The sequence below is a fragment of the Lissotriton vulgaris genome, chromosome 1_1 (genome assembly GCF_964263255.1).
Source record: "Lissotriton vulgaris chromosome 1_1, aLisVul1.2, whole genome shotgun sequence".
Lineage (NCBI taxonomy): Eukaryota > Metazoa > Chordata > Amphibia > Caudata > Salamandridae > Lissotriton > Lissotriton vulgaris.
This window is the reverse complement of record NC_141685.1, coordinates 1068642773-1068662402: the sequence shown is the minus strand read 5'-3', so window position 1 is coordinate 1068662402 and position 19630 is coordinate 1068642773. Positions and strand designations below refer to the sequence as shown.

Genomic DNA, 19630 nt, shown 5'->3' with positions numbered 1-19630 from the left:
GAAAAACTATGTGTTGAGATAATATGAAGGTAGCACCACTGTAATATGACCACCATCGCAGTTTTTACAAAAACTGCGGTAGTGGTCTTATTACAGTGGTTAGTCTGTTTAAGTCATGGAATTCCTATTTTATTTTATTTATAGATATTCCCCTGATTGAGGCAGGATTGCCGAAATGCATTGGGAATGAATTAATGCATTAATGTTATTGATTATGGATGATTAATATCTACATCATATATGAATCAGAGAGTCAAGAAGCATTGATATTTTCTTGGATTTATGAAATGGAAATTAAAGCTTATCCACATTTCCTGAATTAGTGTTCAAGAATTTTTGTTGGAATATAGCTGTTTTATACAGCACCATGAAATCTGTGCCCGGAAAGACACCTACACATTGGCGTAGGTGCTACCTTCATATTAATTAGTAAGAGGCCACATATACAGCTGGTCATCTTTTAGACACAGTTTTTTCTAACCTTCTTAACTCAGAGGTTGCACCTCCTTGGCTTCTGACTCGGTCAGACCATTGTATTATTCCAATGTCTTATCTTTGTTTAAAAATATTGATACTACAACCATCAACGTCACTATGAAGAGGCTCTGGCATAAATTAAATTCAGCAGAATTCAGCAGCTATTTATCTTCCAATACCCCTTTGTTAGATGCAAATATGGACCACGCTGAATCCAAAGTAAAAGCGTGGCTCACGTCTGCCCTTGACATGTTTCTATCTCCTTGTCAAGTTCGGGCCAGAAGTAAGCCTTCTGTCCGTGCTTTAACAGGAAGTTGATGACAGAACTACCACTGCAAAGTGCTTGAGTGAGCATGGAGAAAATCCTGTAGTGTACTGGCAAAAAGCAACTTACCTGAGCGCTATTAAAGCATACCATAAATCAGTAAGGAAAACATGAACAGAATTATTTTCTAACAAGAGCTTAAACAGTATAACCCCGGCACTCTGCCCCACTCCCACATGTATGCCATATCTCCCCATACTGTACTCCTTCTCACGCCAAGAAAAGCCAACTTACACGTTTTGTCTTGTGGTCGTCATTTGTTGGCCTCAGTTTATTAGGAATACAAGGAAACATGTTTATACTTTGCATTTTGCATGTTGTGTCACAACAAACTTCCTTGATATTGTCTCTTGGCCCTTCTGGGTCGTTTTCTTTGGTAGGTTGGGTTTTTTGCGCCCCGTTTGGGTGGGAAGGGAGTAGCTTCTGTCCCGGTGTTAGGCCACCTCGCTACCTTGTCTGGCTTCGGCGGTTGCTGGGGGGGGGGGGCGAAACCGGGGCCTTCTATCACCCTTAGTCACGCTTTGCGTGCCGAAAAGGCTGGCTCCCACTGGTTTGGTTTATCCAGGGGGGCGGCGCTGGTTATGGCGCTGGCTCTCGAGCCCCCTTCAGGAGCAGCCTCTGCGATAACCCCCGCACTGTAAATAGTTTCACAAAACCAGTCATTACAGGCCCAGTTGAGGCTTCAACTGAACATTGTAACATTATAGCAGACTTTTCAATTGAGAACATCAACACCATTTATACCCATTTCTGACTAAGGCTCCCGCTGACACTGAGGCCTGGCTCGATCAGTAATTAGAGTTAAAGCCCGAATTAAACACTTTAGCCCTCCGATATCCACCCTCTGTCTCCACTCTCTGCTCTCTACTGAAATCGGGTTCCTCCGATGACCTTCTCAATCCAGACTTCATTATTAACTTTCCTGAGATCTTCTTTTCCACTTTTTGAAGATTGACAATCACTCTTTGTCCTCAGCCACTGTTCCACAGGCGTGGAAGCAGGCGAAGGTAATAAGCCTGCTGAATAAAGTGTCTCTTGACCCTACCAAACCCGAAAACTACCGCCCTATTTCTCTGCTCCCTTTTCTTTGGTAACATTTCGGAAAGGCATGTAAGTACACTCCTTATGGAGTTTTTAGAAGACATTAACATCTTGGATTTGCCCCAAACTGGCTTCAAGTCCAATCACAGTTCTCAATTGCTTTGCTGACAGTGAGTCCTTTTGAAGAGCAGCAGATGAAGGTAGCTATTCGGTCCTTATTGTTTTGGGCCTGAGTGCTGCCTTTTTGACACATTATTGCATAGGGTGCTCCGTCAGCGCCTTTGCGATATAAATGTCGGTAGTAACGACCCTTTGGAGCATGGGGTCCCGCAGGGCTCCTAGTTAAACCCTACTTTTTAAAACATTTATGTCGGTCCCTTGGCAGTGATTGTGAAGTCCTTTTGGATCTCCATAGTATCATATGCAGATGATACTCAACTTATTGTCTCCTTCTCCAATGATGCTTCTCATGACATAATTACATTTCAGGAAGGTATGCTGTAGGTGGCCTCCTGGATGGATGAGAACTGTTTTAAACTTAACTAATAAAACCGAGATGTTGCTGTTCGGCAAGCACACCTAGACCTGGGATGATCACTCGTGGCAGGAGGCTTTTTGGGCCTCCTCTATCTCCTAAATCATCCATAAAAACCTAGGTATTTGGCTTGATGATTCCCTCTCCTTTGAGATTCAAGTAAGAACTTTAGCAGGCTCGTGCTTTGGTTTCTTGCACAGCCTGAAATCCATCATCAGCTTCTTCCAACCCCACATTGGACAGGTGATTATTCAAACTCTCATCCTGTCATGCCTGGAGTACTGCAACATCTTGTATTAGGGGTGCAAGAAATCGATTGTAAAGAGGCTGCAGTCTGTCCAAAATGCTGCGGCAAGACTACTGCTCTCCCTTCCTAAGTTCTGTTCTTCCTCCAGGCTCCTTCAGAAGCTTCACTGGCTGCTCCTTGCGAAGTACATTCAGATCAAAGTTCTTAGCCCTACTCGCAAGATTATGCATTCTTCAAGGGCTCCTTTCACTCTGCAGAACTAAATCTGGCAGAGGTCCCTCAAGTCAAGAGAAAGAAACGAGGAGGTTGCTCCTTCGGGGTGCAGACGCCTACCCTCTTGATTTACGGATCACTCAGAGTCATCTTTGCTTCAGGAAAAAAATTACAACTTGGATGTTTGCTACCTGGGTCTCTCAGTAGCACCTCGCCTTTCTTGTTGCTTTCTGTAGGTTTATTGGGTCTTAGCGCTGGGAAACCCATTGCTGGGGCAGCCATGCGCTCTACAAATCATATTAACATACCAACAAATAGAATCTCCCCCCCCCAAAAAGAAGCAAAAGATCTTACCATGAAAATAGACTTAGTTATATAAAGTGATAATGATCACAGTTCTCCATGCTCCACGCAGACAGAAGAATAATACATTTGGGGCCCGATGTAGGTCGGTCGGTAACAGCCGAAAATCGGTATTTTCGGCCGTTACCGACCGGTATTCAAGAATTGGCATTTAGGGGCACAATTTTACAGAATCGGTTAATTTACCGATTCGGTAAATTTACCGATTCTGTAAAATACCGAATCGGTATTTTTACCGATTCAGTAAATTTACAGATTCTGTAAAATACTGAATCGGTATTTTTACCGATTCAGTAAATCTCTGATGTAGGTGGGACTCTTCTGAGTCCCAAAGGCCCTACAAAATCGGTATTTTACCACACAATCCTATTGTGTGGTAAAATACCGATTTCAGGTGTGCATGCACATGTGTGCATGCACAGGGCATGTCTGTGTGCCACATGGCGCACATGCCTATTTGAGGGGTGCCAGAGGGTGTCAAAGTGACACCCCCTGCACCCTTGCAAAATTCGGTATTTACCGATTCTGTAAATACAGAATCGGTATTTCCCATTGATTCCTATGGGCTTCAAAGCCCATAGGAATCAATGGGAAATACAGATTCTGTATTTACAGAATCGGTAAATACCGATTGTTACAGATTCGGTATTTCCACATCTGGAAATACCTACATATCCAACCTTTAGATTTACCGATTTTTAATTACCGAATCGGTAAAATTCCGTAATTAAAAATCGGTAAATCTAATTTACCTACATCTGGCCCTTGGCCATTCAAGTGAACAAATTGAGTAAACATGCCTAGAGACGGTGATTTTACTGCGCACAACAAAGTTAACAGGAGACAAAGGCCCAGATCTAGATCGCCAATTACCGGTCGGTAACGGCCGATTTCGGCCGTTACCGACCGGTATTTGGGAATTGGCATGTAGGGGGCATTTTATTTACAGAATCGGTATATTTACCGATTCGGTAAATTTACAGAATCGGTAAAATACCGAATCGGTAAATATACCGAATCTAAATCAAGATGTAGGTGGCACTGTAATCAGTGTCACAGGCCCTTACCGAATCGTTATTTACCATGGAATACTATTCCATGGTAAATAACGAATTCTAGTGTACATGCACATCTGTGCATGTACACCTGTGCCATGTGGCACACAGACATGCCCTAAGGGCATGTATGTGTGTCACATGGCACACAAGCCAGAAACAGGGGTGCAACAGGTTGTCAAAGTGACACCCTGTCCCCCTTGTAAATTCGGTAATTTTACCGTATCTGTAATTACCGAATCGGTATTTGCTATTGAATCCTATGGGCTTCAAGGCCCATAGAAATCAATGGCAAATACCGATTCTGTAATTACAGATCGGTAATTACCGAATCTTACAGATTCGGTATTTTTACCGAATTATTTACCTACATAGCAATTACCGAATAGTGAATACAGAATCGGTAAAATTCGGTATTTACCATTCGGTAATTGGCTATTACCTACATCTGGGCCAAAGTCCCTTGATTACTACACATGCTCGATCAACTCATGCAAGAAAACAATAAATAAAGAAAGTACAGTAAAATGCCCAAACACCTTATTTGCATAACTACATAGTGACATTTACGACTGCAATATCTAAACAATTCCAAAAGAATGTTTACCCCTCCCTCACCCAAAAATATATTTCAGTTGGAAAGACCATCATTAGGGATGATCCCCTAATTTTGTTACGTTATGTGTATTTTTCGAATGCACTGGCACCCATGAGGTTATCCTGGCGCTTTGCAGGTGAGTAAAGCCTAGCTTACCAAGGACTTACTCAAAAAGCCATGTCTTCAACTTCCTGCATAATTCTAGAATAGATGAGTAGGTTCTGATGTGGTGTGTCTGATGTAGGATGTTGTTTCACACTTTAAGAGTGATGTATGGGAAGACTCGACCTCCTGACCTCGTTTTGTGCATGCATGGGAGAAGTGCTAGTGAGAGTCCGCTGAAGGGAGGGGCCTGGAGGTTTGGTGGAGATGTGCATAGCTATTCAGATACACTGGGCCTGTGTTGTGTAGTGCTTTGTAGTGTGTGAATGAGAAACTTCAACTATGCATGTTTGTATATTAGGAGCCATTGGAGTTCCCTCAGGTGTGCTATGATGTGAGACCGGAATAGGTGACTGAGTACCAGTCTGACTGCTATGTTCTGGATGGTCTGTAGCTTTTTGTAGTTTCTTAAGGCCATATGTAGGTAATCTCTATTTACCGATTCTGAAATACCGAATTTTACCGATTCGGTATTTCAGAATCGGTAAATAGTATGTAGCTAAAAATTCGCTAAATTTTACCGATTCGGTAATTATTGGTATTACCGAATCGGTATTTACCGATTCCTTAATTCCCATTCATTCGTATGGGCCTGGAGGCCCATAGGAATGAATCGGAAGCTATTCACTATTACCGATTCGGTAAATACCGAATCGGTAATAGGGGGAACATATTCAAGGGTGGCAGGGTGTTACATTGACACCCTGTTGCACCCCTGAATCGTGTATGTGTGCACAGTTGGCGCACATTCGTGCCCTAAGGGCATGTATGTCTGCCACATGGCACTGAGAAAAAAGCAAGAAATTTCTTTTTCAAAGGTGTTCTCTATTTACCACCAACTTATAGTTGGTGGTAAATAACGAATCCTTAAGGCTAAAATGCACTCACTTGAGTGCTACCTACATAGGCTTTAAGGAATCGGTAATTTACCGATTCCTTAAAATAAGGAATGGGTATTTTACCGATTCCTTAAAATAACGAATCAGTAAATTACTGATTCCTTATTTGCAGCCTCCTACATCTCAAATCCCTAAATACCGGTCGGTAACGGTGAAATTACCGAATTTCACCGTTACCGACCTGTATTACCTCACCTACATGTGCCCTTAGTGATTCTTGAGTAGAGTGTTCCATAGTCTAGTTTGCTGGTGATTTGCACTTGGACAGGGCCACTGGAATTATGCAGCAGGAGAGGGCCAAATTATGCTGCAAGGTTGAGTAAATTATGCTGCAAGAAAAGGCAAATTATGTGGCATAATGTAGCACATTTTGTAATAGTGTTACTTCATTACATCATAATTTTTAAACTTGCTAACACTCTGTGGGCATTGGCTGCATCTCATTAGTAGCAGTTTAACATCCAAATATAGCAAGAAGCAACAGAAAGGTGACCAGTCCAGCTTTGAAAGGGCATTCCACTGCATGCTAACATGTGTCGTTGCATCTTGAGTAACTTGTAAACCGTTTGAACTAGAAACAATTTTTTTTGCTGTTAAAATCTGTGCATTATACAGCAGATGATAGATTATGTGGAAAATATGGCAAATCTATTATTACAATGCGTAAATCTTTTCGGCCTTTCCAACGCTGCACTCCCACACATAGGGTTCAAACCCTTCTGTTGTATCAGGGTCGCCAGAGAGGTGCGCAACAACAGTACCAACGATCCTACCAACCATACCAGAAGTGACAAGCTAGAGGAAGATCAAGCCAGCAGCTTGCTCAACAGACAATTGGGTGCTGAATATTGTTCGCAATAGATATTCTCTTAGATTCATCGCCCCCACCTTCAATACCTCTGAAACAATCCAGGTACTAACTGCAACAGTTGCAGTCAGAGGCCAACATCCTCTTACAGAAACAGGTGGTGGAACCTTTACCTCCTCTACAACGAGGCATGGGGCTATATTCAAGGTTCTTTCTTGTCACAAAGAAAGACAAAACCGAGTTCAGATCCATTCTTGACATCAGATTGGCCAACATGTGGATTTGGCAAGAAAGGTTCTGGATGCTGGCATTACACCAAATGTACCCTCAGTTGCACCAAGGGGATTGGCTCTGCGTCATTGACCTCCAAGAAGCATACTTTTACATACCAATTACCAGAAAGCATTGCAAGTTCTTGAGGTTTGTAGTGGGACACAACCACTATCAATACTGAGTACTTCCATTTGGCCTGAAGTCAGCACCCAGGGCTTTCTCCAAATGGATGGCAGTGGTTGTGGCCCATCTAAGGAAACACAACGTGTTCGTCTATCCATATCTAGACGATTGACTGGTCAAAGCATCCAGGTCTCATGAGGCTCAGCTTCACTTCAATTGGACCTCCGATCTTCTCCTTCAGCTCGGCCTTCATGTCAACCATCCAAAGTCAACCTCGATCCAAGTACAATTCCTGCAATATCCGGGGCCTCCATCGATACTCTCAAGGCAATAGTGTGTCCTTCTGAAGAGAGACGCTTATCAATCCTTCAGAAGGCTCAGCCTCTCATGGCAATCTACCAACCCTGAGAAAGGTCTCCTCACTCCTGAGCTCGATGGCCTCCTGCATATTTCTTACACCGAATGCACAGATCCACATGAGGCCCAAACAGGAGTGCGTAGAAGATCAATGGGACCAGCGAACGGGAGTTTAGCAAGACAGGATTCGATTGTCTCAGCATGTCCTGTGGTCCATTAAATGGTGGTGCTATTCAAATAATCTCCAACGAGGGATTCCTTTTCAAAAGGATATACCTGTTGAGACCGTAGTCACTGATGCTTTCCTCCAAGGATAAGGAGCCCACTTCATAACCAAGGCACGTTGTCACACAGGGAGTCCTATTACCACATCAATCTACTGGAGCTACGGGCAGTTCATCTGGCACTGAAAGCCTTCCAACCATCACTCCGCTACAACTCCCTGCTTCTTCAGACGGACAATACAACAACAATGTACTACCTCAACAAGCATGGAGGCTCCTGGTCCATGCCCTTGTCTTTAGAAGCCCTGGCGATCTGGAAGCGGTGTCTGGCCAGAAATGTCATGATCACAGCAGCTCACTTCCCAGGTGTTCAGAATGCTCAGGCCGATTCACTCAGCAGGCTCCTTCAGGAAACCACAAGTGAGTCCTAAACTACGACCTGGTCAACAATATCTTTGGAAAATGTAGCACTCTGGAGGTTGACTTGTTCTCCACCGCAGAAAACAGCAAATGCCAAAATTTCTCATTGAGGTACCAACCAAGATTGCTGGGGAATACCCTGTGGATCAGCTGGCCCGGCATATTTCTCTACTCCTTTCCACAAGTTCCCCTAATTCCGGCAGACCTCATTAAGCTGTCGCATTCACGGGCCAAGATGATACTCATAGTCCCAGAGTCGCCATGTCAGTGGTGGTTCACAAACCTCCTTCCCCTGTCTATCCATCCACATCTCCGGCTGCCATATACAATAGATCTGTTGACGAAGTTCGGAGGCCAGATGGTACACCCTAAGCTCTCCTCTTTGATTTTGGCAACAAAGCTCCTGATCTAGTACAATATGGACACTTGAACCTACCTCAGGACTGCATGGAAATTCTCGGGGAGGAAAAGTGACCTTCCACACGTTTCACTTATGCCCTTAAATGCAAGAGGTTCTGTGTATGGTGTTTATTGAAGAACGAGGACCCTAACTTTTGCCAGTAAGATGTTATCCTTCCATATTTGCTCCATTTGGTGCACTCTGGCGTATAATTTTCTTCCATTAAGGTTCACCTGGCAGCTCTTACTCCCTAAGGTAATGCCCTTCACAAACTTCCTTTTTCAGAATCCCTGTCATCAAAGATTTCCTGGAAGGTTTGAAGAAGGTTTTTCCTCCCATTAGACGCCGTTCTCCTCTATGGGAGCTTAATGTGTTCCTCTCTCGCCTTATGCAGAAACCTTTTAAACCCATACATAAGGCGTCTCTTCAGCATCTATCTTGGAAGACAGCTTTCCTTTTGACTATAGCATCCGCCCACAGGGTAAGTGAAATCGTGGCACTTTGCTGTCAATCGTCATACACAGTTTTTCATGCATCCAAAGTAGCCATGAAGACGCATCCGAAATTCCTTCCTAAGATGGTTTTGGATTTTCCTGTTAACCAGACAGTCTCTTTTCCTACTTTATTCAAACATCCATCTACTCCAGCGGAGAGATCCCTTCATTTCCTAGATGTTAGCAGGGTTCCCAAATTCTGTCTTGATAAAACTAAAGAGATACGGAGATCTGACCACTTATTTGTAAATTATGGTTCGCTCCGTACGACTTACCCACTTAAGCAATCTATCTCCCGATGAATTGTTTCAGGCATCTTACTTTGTTATCAAAAAGCTAACAAAACTCTGGCGGCTAAGCGTAAGGCCCATTATACCAGGGAAAAAGCAGCTACCACTGCTTTGCTCTGTAACATACCCATTCCAGACATATGCAAATCTGCAACCTGGAAGTCAGTTCATACATTCACTAAACACTACTGCCTACACTCCGATGCTAGGGCAGATGCTCAAGATGGTCAGGCTTCCGTTAGGAACCTATTTGCTTAATATATGTACAATAATCCTCTGTCCCCTCCACTGCGCTCTGTGGGGATGGGCTAGCTAATCTATTTAAGTGCTTATAACTATACATTGAAATCCCCCACAAGAGAAGGAACAGTTCTCTCATAGGGGTATTTCCATGATAAGTCATAAGCAACCCTCCTTCCTCCCCGGTGGAATAGACAGAGGTATCCAGACATGCGGCATACATTTCACATCGCCTTAAAAAAAATTTAAGTAACTGCCACTAGCTGTGCAAGATGGGATACTGTTGGTCTCTTGATTCCTAAAGGCACAGCCTCTATTTTTTAGCCATATAATGGCAGCTTATGAGGCAACTCTGTCCTACTCGCATTCATCTCTTTCATGAATAAAAAAGGGTTTTGTGAAGGGTACTCTTCTGTGTATTAAACACTGTAGCATTTTCTCAAAAATTGTGTACTGGCACCTTTTTAATTTCAAAAGGAAGATTCGGCCAGTGTAGCCTATGTACTTGGACTGAATTATTTGTCTCTCTATCTTCTGAGTGTCTATACAGGTTTTCCTGAAGAAGAAAGGTGAACAACATCCAATTGAGAAGATATATCTAGAAGAAGTGCTCCCGGGTCCCCGCAGGTGGGCGGGACTATTCAAGTGCTTATGACTTCTCATAAAAATACCCCTCCAAGAGAACTGGAGTTACAGGTAAAAAAACGGTTCCTTCAGGCTGACCTGTATAGATAACATGCCGGTGCAGGGACCTAGTTAGGCCCGCTGAACAGAGTGCCTTAAATTCTGGTTGTGGTGCATTGCGTGGATCCACTTCAAACATGAGGACCCTGTTGATGAGGCTTGTGGTGCAGAGTCCGGTGTTGAGGTTGCGAGGCACAGTGGAGCGATGCATCGGTACCGATGAGCAGTGAAGTTGCAATCCGGAGTTTCGGCTTCATCGTTGAGACTGCTGTTGACCAAGGATGCAAGGAGCTTTTGCTGAGAAAAGCGTCACGCAAAAATGGTTCAGAGGAGAATTGACGGTCCTAAGATGCGGGAGCCGGCGGTGATGCAAATCTTTTGTGACGGTTCCAATCAATGCAGTAGCAGTAATGCTTTGGTTCTGTTCTGGGATACGCCACTCAGCTCATGAGATGCGTCAGTTCTGCTTGGGGATGCGCCGCTCAGCAGAGATGAAACGTTGGTTCCACCTGCATCCACCTTAGGCACACTTCCAAGGGTCCAGGTGCAGGAGTTGGAAGCCTGTGGTGTACTTGAGGCTTCAGATCAGGAGGCCGTCCAACTTGCCCTTGGAGTTACTCTGGGTTCTGGGGTGAAGAGATGCAGGTCCAGTCCTTCTCACCGAGGCAAAAGGGGCAGCAGAACCGCGCAGCAAAGCAAAGCAAGAGTCTAGCAGATGGGCAGTCCTTCAGTAGCACAGCAGTCCTTCTTCCTGGCAGAGTATCCACAGGTCTAGAAATGTACTGAAGTGTCGGAGTCTGAGGTCCAGTACTTAGACCCAGTGATGCCCAGGGGCGTGGAATTCTTTAAATAATCTACTTGTTCAAAGGACAAAATTTGAGAAAAATCTACTTGTCCTGTATAGACATTAACTTGTCTCACAATTTGCTAAAAAACGTATATGTTTTGGCACTGAAACATGCTTACATTTTTATTTTGTTTTATTAAAACAAACACATGGTTTTCAACAGTCTTAAAGTAGAACATATTTAGTAATGAGCATTATCCTTGTCTGACCAAAAGATGAGACACAAAATGGTGTTTAATAACCAATACTTGGTAACTTTGTCCTCAGTTTCCTCAAAGCAAGTTGCAGCCTATTTGTTTAGATTGACTGCTCTAAAATTCACAACCATGAGCATCATTCTACAGTTATGAACAATAAGAATCCTAGTGAAGGAAGAAGGTTTTGCAGGCACTTGTCCAATGTAATTGTGCTTGACTTAGTGCAACACTCTGTATGCAAGTACAGGAATGCATAGCAAATTGAAGCATCATAAAAATCACGAAAAACAGTGAGAAAGAACAGAACACAGGCACAAATGAGGAACAAAAAATGGCACAAACAATGCAAAGTAATGAAAAAAGAAGCAAAACCAAGGGCAGCAGAGACAAAGCAAGGGCACAGAAGAGAAAGAGAGTGCCAGGTGTAAAGATCACAAGAGACATACAGTAGAAGATAGCTGGTGAGAGACGAGTGTGAGAGCAAGAGAGGAGCGAGGTGGGAGCCTCTAGGCGCAGGAGCCCAGTCTAAAAGGGCCCTGACTGATTGAAGGACTGGTCGCAGGTTAAGTGTTAGTGGGGTAGTGGGGGTAGGTCAGGTGCTTCCCACAAGCACTCCACCTAAAGTCTGTATAATTTAGAGGATGTATACAGTTCCTTACAAATCATAGATGATTCAGAAAAGGGGGTGGTGATGAACAGAGTGTCTGAATTAAGCAGACCACTCTTACCCAGTCCAAAGATCAGGGCTTGATCCATCACCGTTTTTTAGCTCACTGCACCATCCCAGCTCAGAACTTGGCTATATGCAAATTAGTCTGACCCTGGCCCAGTGCATCATGGGAACAGGGCAGACCAAACTACCAAGCCAATTCTTATACTGGGAAGGAAACAAGTTACAGAGGACCGGTTTCTGGCATTTCAGCCGTCTTCGGCCCTGTTTGCATGAATCCTGATGGTGCAATGAGCTAGGGACTAACATCTCAGTATACCCTTCCACGCTTATGGTGGACAAAAATGATTCAGAAAAGGGGGTGGTGATGAACAGAGTGTCTGAATTAAGCAGACCACTCTTACCCAGTCCAAAGATCAGGGCTTGATCCATCACCGTTTTTTAGCTCACTGCACCATCCCAGCTCAGAACTTGGCTATATGCAAATTAGTCTGACCCTGGCCCAGTGCATCATGGGAACAGGGCAGCCCAAACTACCAAGCCAATTCTTATACTGGGAAGGAAACAAGCTACCGGGGACCGGTTTCTGGCATTTCAGCCGTCTTCGGCCCGGCTTGCTTGAATCCTGATGGTGCAATGAGCTAGGGACTCACATCTGAGTATACCCTTCCACGCTTATGGTGGACAAAAATGATTCAGAAAAGGGGGTGGTGATGAACAGAGTGTCTGAATTAAGCAGACCACTCTTCCCAGTCCAAAGATCAGGGCTTGATCCATCACCGTTTTTTAGCTCACTGCACCATCCCAGCTCAGAACTTGGCTATATGCAAATTAGTCTGACCCTGTCCCAGTGCATCATGGGAACAGGGCAGACCAAACTACCAAGCCAATTCTTATACTGGGAAGGAACCAAGCTACCGGGGACCGGTTTCTGGCATTTCAGCCGTCTTCGGCCCGGCTTGCTTGAATCCTGATGGTGCAATGAGCTAGGGACTCACATCTGAGTATACCCTTCCACGCTTATGGTGGACAAAAATGATTCAGAAAAGGGGGTGGTGATGAACAGAGTGTCTGAATTAAGCAGACCACTCTTACCCAGTCCAAAGATCAGGGCTTGATCCATCACCGTTTTTTAGCTCACTGCACCATCCCAGCTCAGAACTTAGCTCTATGCAAATTAGTCTGACCCTGGCCCAGTGCATCATGGGAACAGGGCAGACCAAACTACCAAGCCAATTCTTATACTGGGAAGGAAACAAGCTACCGGGGACCGGTTTCTGGCATTTCAGCCGTCTTCGGCCCGGCTTGCTTGAATCCTGATGGTGCAATGAGCTAGGGACTCACATCTGAGTATACCCTTCCACGCTTATGGTGGACAAAAATGATTCAGAAAAGGGGGTGGTGATGAACAGAGTGTCTGAATTAAGCAGACCACTCTTCCCAGTCCAAAGATCAGGGCTTGATCCATCACCGTTTTTTAGCTCACTGCACCATCCCAGCTCAGAACTTGGCTATATGCAAATTAGTCTGACCCTGGCCCAGTGCATCATGGGAACAGGGCAGACCAAACTACCAAGCCAATTCTTATACTGGGAAGGAAACAAGCTACCGGGGACTGGTTTCTGGCATTTCAGCCGTCTTCGGCCCGGCTTGCTTGAATCCTGATGGTGCAATGAGCTAGGGACTCACATCTGAGTATACCCTTCCACGCTTATGGTGGACAAAAATGATTCAGAAAAGGGGGTGGTGATGAACAGAGTGTCTGAATTAAGCAGACCACTCTTACCCAGTCCAAAGATCAGGGCTTGATCCATCCCCGTTTTTTAGCTCACTGCACCATCCCAGCTCAGAACTTGGCTATATGCAAATTAGTCTGACCCTGGCCCAGTGCATCATGGGAACAGGGCAGACCAAACTACCAAGCCAATTCTTATACTGGGAAGGAAACAAGCTACCGGGGACCGGTTTCTGGCATTTCAGCCGTCTTCGGCCCGGCTTGCTTGAATCCTGATGGTGCAATGAGCTAGGGACTCACATCTGAGTATACCCTTCCACGCTTATGGTGGACAAAAATGATTCAGAAAAGGGGGTGGTGATGAACAGAGTGTCTGAATTAAGCAGACCACTCTTACCCAGTCCAAAGATCAGGGCTTGATCCATCACCGTTTTTTAGCTCACTGCACCATCCCAGCTCAGAACTTGGCTATATGCAAATTAGTCTGACCCTGGCCCAGTGCATCATGGGAACAGGGCAGACCAAACTACCAAGCCAATTCTTATACTGGGAAGAAAACAAGCTACCGGAGACCGGTTTCTGGCATTTCAGCCGTCTTCTACCCGGCTTGCTTGAATCCTGATGGTGCAATGAGCTAGGGACTCACATCTGAGTATACCCTTCCACGCTTATGGTGGACAAAAATCATTCAGAAAAGGGAGTGGTGATGAACAGAGTGTCTGAATTAAGCAGACCACTCTTACCCAGTCCAAAGATAAGGGCTTGATCCATCACCGTTTTTTAGCTCACTGCACCATCCCAGCTCAGAACTTGGCTATATGCAAATTAGTCTGACCCTGGCCCAGTGCATCATGGGAACAGGGCAGACCAAACTACCAAGCCAATTCTTATACTGGGAAGGAAACAAGCTACAGGGGACCGGTTTCTGGCATTTCAGCCGTCTTCGGCCCGGCTTGCTTGAATCCTGATGGTGCAATGAGCTAGGGACTCACATCTGAGTATACCCTTCCACGCTTATGGTGGACAAAAATGATTCAGAAAAGGGGGTGGTGATGAACAGAGTGTCTGAATTAAGCAGACCACTCTTACCCAGTCCAAAGATCAGGGCTTGATCCATCACCGTTTTTTAGCTCACTGCACCATCCCAGCTCAGAACTTAGCTCTATGCAAATTAGTCTGACCCTGGCCCAGTGCATCATGGGAACAGGGCAGACCAAACTACCAAGCCAATTCTTATACTGGGAAGGAAACAAGCTACCGGGGACCGGTTTCTGGCATTTCAGCCGTCTTCGGCCCGGCTTGCTTGAATCCTGATGGTGCAATGAGCTAGTGACTCACATCTGAGTATACCCTTCCACGCTTATGGTGGACAAAAATGATTCAGAAAAGGGGGTGGTGATGAACAGAGTGTCTGAATTAAGCAGACCACTCTTCCCAGTCCAAAGATCAGGGCTTGATCCATCACCGTTTTTTAGCTCACTGCACCATCCCAGCTCAGAACTTGGCTATATGCAAATTAGTCTGACCCTGGCCCAGTGCATCATGGGAACAGGGCAGACCAAACTACCAAGCCAATTCTTATACTGGGAAGGAAACAAGCTACCGGGGACTGGTTTCTGGCATTTCAGCCGTCTTCGGCCCGGCTTGCTTGAATCCTGATGGTGCAATGAGCTAGGGACTCACATCTGAGTATACCCTTCCACGCTTATGGTGGACAAAAATGATTCAGAAAAGGGGGTGGTGATGAACAGAGTGTCTGAATTAAGCAGACCACTCTTACCCAGTCCAAAGATCAGGGCTTGATCCATCCCCGTTTTTTAGCTCACTGCACCATCCCAGTTCAGAACTTGGCTATATGCAAATTAGTCTGACCCTGGCCCAGTGCATCATGGGAACAGGGCAGACCAAACTACCAAGCCAATTCTTATACTGGGAAGGAAACAAGCTTCCGGGGACCAGTTTCTGGCATTTCAGCCGTCTTCGGCCCGGCTTGCTTGAATCCTGATGGTGCAATGAGCTAGGGACTCACATCTGAGTATACCCTTCCACGCTAATGGTGGACAAAAATGATTCAGAAAAGGGGGTGGTGATGAACAGAGTGTCTGAATTAAGCAGACCACTCCTACCCAGTCCAAAGATCAGGGCTTGATCCATCACCTTTTTTTAGCTCACTGCACCATCCCAGCTCAGAACTTGGCTATATGCAAATTAGTCTGACCCTGGCCCAGTGCATCATGGGAACAGGGCAGACTAAACTACCAAGCCAATTCTTATACTGGGAAGAAAACAAGCTACCGGAGACCGGTTTCTGGCATTTCAGCCGTCTTCTACCCGGCTTGCTTGAATCCTGATGGTGCAATGAGCTAGGGACTCACATCTGACTATACCCTTCCACGCTTATGGTGGACAAAAATCATTCAGAAAAGGGAGTGGTGATGAACAGAGTGTCTGAATTAAGCAGACCACTCTTACCCAGTCCAAAGATAAGGGCTTGATCCATCACCGTTTTTTAGCTCACTGCACCATCCCAGCTCAGAACTTGGCTATATCCAAATTAGTCTGACCCTGGCCCAGTGCATCATGGGAACAGGGCAGACCAAACTACCAAGCCAATTCTTATACTGGGAAGGAAACAAGCTACAGGGGACCGGTTTCTGGCATTTCAGCCGTCTTCGGCCCGGCTTGCTTGAATCCTGATGGTGCAATGAGCTAGGGACTCACATCTGAGTATACCCTTCCACGCTTAGGGTGGACAAAAATGATTCAGAAAAGGGGGTGGTGATGAACAGAGTGTCTGAATTAAGCAGACCACTCTTACCCAGTCCAAAGATCAGGGCTTGATCCATCACCGTTTTTTAGCTCACTGCACCATCCCAGCTCAGAACTTGGCTATATGCAAATTAGTCTGACCCTGGCCCAGTGCATCATGGGAACAGGGCAGACCAAACTACCAAGCCAATTCTTATACTGGGAAGGAAACAAGCTACCGGGGACCGGTTTCTGGCATTTCAGCCGTCTTCGGCCCGGCTTGCTTGAATCCTGATGGTGCAATGAGCTAGGGACTCACATCTGAGTATACCCTTCCACGCTTATGGTGGACAAAAATGATTCAGAAAAGGGGGTGGTGATGAACAGAGTGTCTGAATTAAGCAGACCACTCTTACCCAGTCCAAAGATCAGGGCTTGATCCATCACCGTTTTTTAGCTCACTGCACCATCCCAGCTCAGAACTTGGCTATATGCAAATTAGGCTGACCCTGGCCCAGTGCATGATGGGAACAGGGCTGACCAAACTACCAAGCCAGTTCTTATACTGGGAAGGAAACAAGCTACCGGGGACCGGTTTCTGGCATTTCAGCCGTCTTCGGCCCGGCTTGCTTGAATCCTGATGGTGCAATGAGCTAGGGACTCACATCTGAGTATACCCTTCCACGCTTATGGTGGACAAAAATGATTCAGAAAAGGGGGTGGTGATGAACAGAGTGTCTGAATTAAGCAGACCACTCTTACCCAGTCCAAAGATCAGGGCTTGATCCATCACCGTTTTTTAGCTCACTGCACCATCCCAGCTCAGAACTTGGCTATATGCAAATTAGTCTGACCCTGGCCCAGTGCATCATGGGAACAGGGCAGACCAAACTACCAAGCCAATTCTTATACTGGGAAGGAAACAAGCTACCGGGGACCGGTTTCTGGCATTTCAGCCATCTTCGGCCCGGCTTGCTTGAATCCTAATGGTGCAATGAACTAGGGACTCACATCTGAGTATACCCTTCCACGCTTATGGTGGACAAAAATGATTCACAAAAGGGGGTGGTGATGAACAGAGTGTCTGAATTAAGCAGACCACTCTTACCCAGTCCAAAGATCAGGGCTTTATCCATCACCGTTTTTTAGCTCACTGCACCATCCCAGCTCAGAACTTGGCTATATGCAAATTAGTCTGACCCTGGCCCAGTGCATCATGGGAACAGGGCAGACCAAACTACCAAGCCAATTCTTATACTGGGAAGGAAACAAGCTACCCGGGACCGGTTTCTGGCATTTCAGCCGTCTTCGGCCCGGCTTGCTTGAATCCTGATGGTTCAATGAGCTAGGGACTCACATCTGAGTATACCCTTCCACGCTTATGGTGGACAAAAATGATTCAGAAAAGGGGGTGGTGATGAACAGAGTGTCTGAATTAAGCAGACCACTCTTACCCAGTCCAAAGATCAGGGCTTGATCCATCACTGTTTTTTAGCTCACTGCACCATTCCAGCTCAGAACTTGGCTATATGCAAATTAGTCTGACCCTGGCCCAGTGCAGCAAGGGAACAGGGCAGACCAAACTACCAAGCCAATTCTTATACTGGAAAGGAAACAAGCTACCGGGGACCGGTTTCTGGCATTTCAGCCGTCTTCGGCCCGGCTTGCTTGAATCCTGATGGTGCAATGAGCTAGGGACTCACATCTGAGTATACCCTTCCACGCTTATGGTGGACAAAAATGATTCAGAAAAGGGGGTGGTGATGAACAGAGTGTCTGAATTAAGCAGACCACTCTTACCCAGTCCAAAGATCAGGGCTTGATCCATCACCGTTTTTTAGCTCACTGCACCATCCCAGCTCAGAACTTGGCTATATGCAAATTAGTCTGACCCTGGCCCAGTGCATCATGGGAACAGGGCAGACCAAACTACCAAGCCATATCTTATACTGGGAAGAAAACAAGCTACTGGGGACCGGTTTCTGGCACTTCAGCCGTCTTCGGCCCGGCTTGCTTGAATCCTGATGGTGCAATGAGCTAGGGACTCACATCTGAGTATACCCTTCCACGCTTATGGTGGACAAAAATGATTCAGAAAAGGGGGTGGTGATGAACAGTGTCTGAATTAAGCAGACCACTCTTACCCAGTCCAAAGATCAGGGCTTGATCCATCACCGTTTTTTAGCTCACTGCACCATCCCAGCTCAGAACTTGGCTATATGCAAATTAGTCTGACCCTGGCCCAGTGCATCATAGGAATAGGGCAGACCAAACTACCAAGCCAATTCTTATACTGGGAAGGAAACAAGCTACCGGGGACCGCTTTCTGGCATTTCAGCCGTCTTCGGCCCGGCTTGCTTGAATCCTGATGGTGCAATGAGCTAGGGACTCACATCTGAGTATACCCTTCCACGCTTATGGTGGACAAAAATGATTCAGAAAAGGGGGTGGTGATGAACAGAGTGTCTGAATTAAGCAGACCACTCTTACCCAGTCCAAAGTTCAGGGCTTGATCCATCACCGTTTTTTAGCTCACTGCACCATCCCAGCTCAGAACTTGGCTATATGCAAATTAGTCTGACCCTGGCCCAGTGCATCATGGGAACAGGGCAGACCAAACTACCAAGCCAATTCTTATACTGGGAAGGAAAAAATCTACCGGGGACCGGTTTCTGGCATTTCAGCCGTTTTCGGACCGGCTTGCTCGATACCTGATGGTGCAATGAGCTAGGGACTCACATCTGAGTATACCCTTCCACGCTTATGGTGGACAAAAATGATTAAGAAAAGGGGGTGGTGATGAACAGAGTGTCTGAATTAAGCAGACCACTCTTACCCAGTCCAAAGATCAGGGCTTGATCCATCACCGTTTTTTAGCTCACTGCACCATCCCAGCTCAGAACTTGGCTATATGCAAATTAGTCTGACCCTGGCCTAGTGCATCATGGGAACAGGGCAGACCAAACTACCAAGCCAATTCTTATACTGGGAAGGAAACAAGCTACCCGGGACCGGTTTCTGGCATTTCAGCCGTCTTCGGCCCGGCTTGCTTGAATCCTGATGGTGCAATGAGCTAGGGACTCACATCTGAGTATACCCTTCCACGCTTATGGTGGACAAAAATGATTCAGAAAAGGGGGTGGTGATGAACAGAGTGTCTGAATTAAGCAGACCACTCTTACCCAGTCCAAAGATCAGGGCTTGA

The 19630-nt window shown here is 45.7% G+C and overlaps 1 protein-coding gene across 1 annotated transcript in view; it reads right to left on the bottom strand.

Moving 5' to 3' along the window:
- IL2RB (interleukin 2 receptor subunit beta) overlaps window positions 1-19630 on the bottom strand; it is a 446549-nt gene that overhangs the window by 309351 nt on the left and 117568 nt on the right. The gene's annotated exons all lie outside the window — the stretch shown is intronic.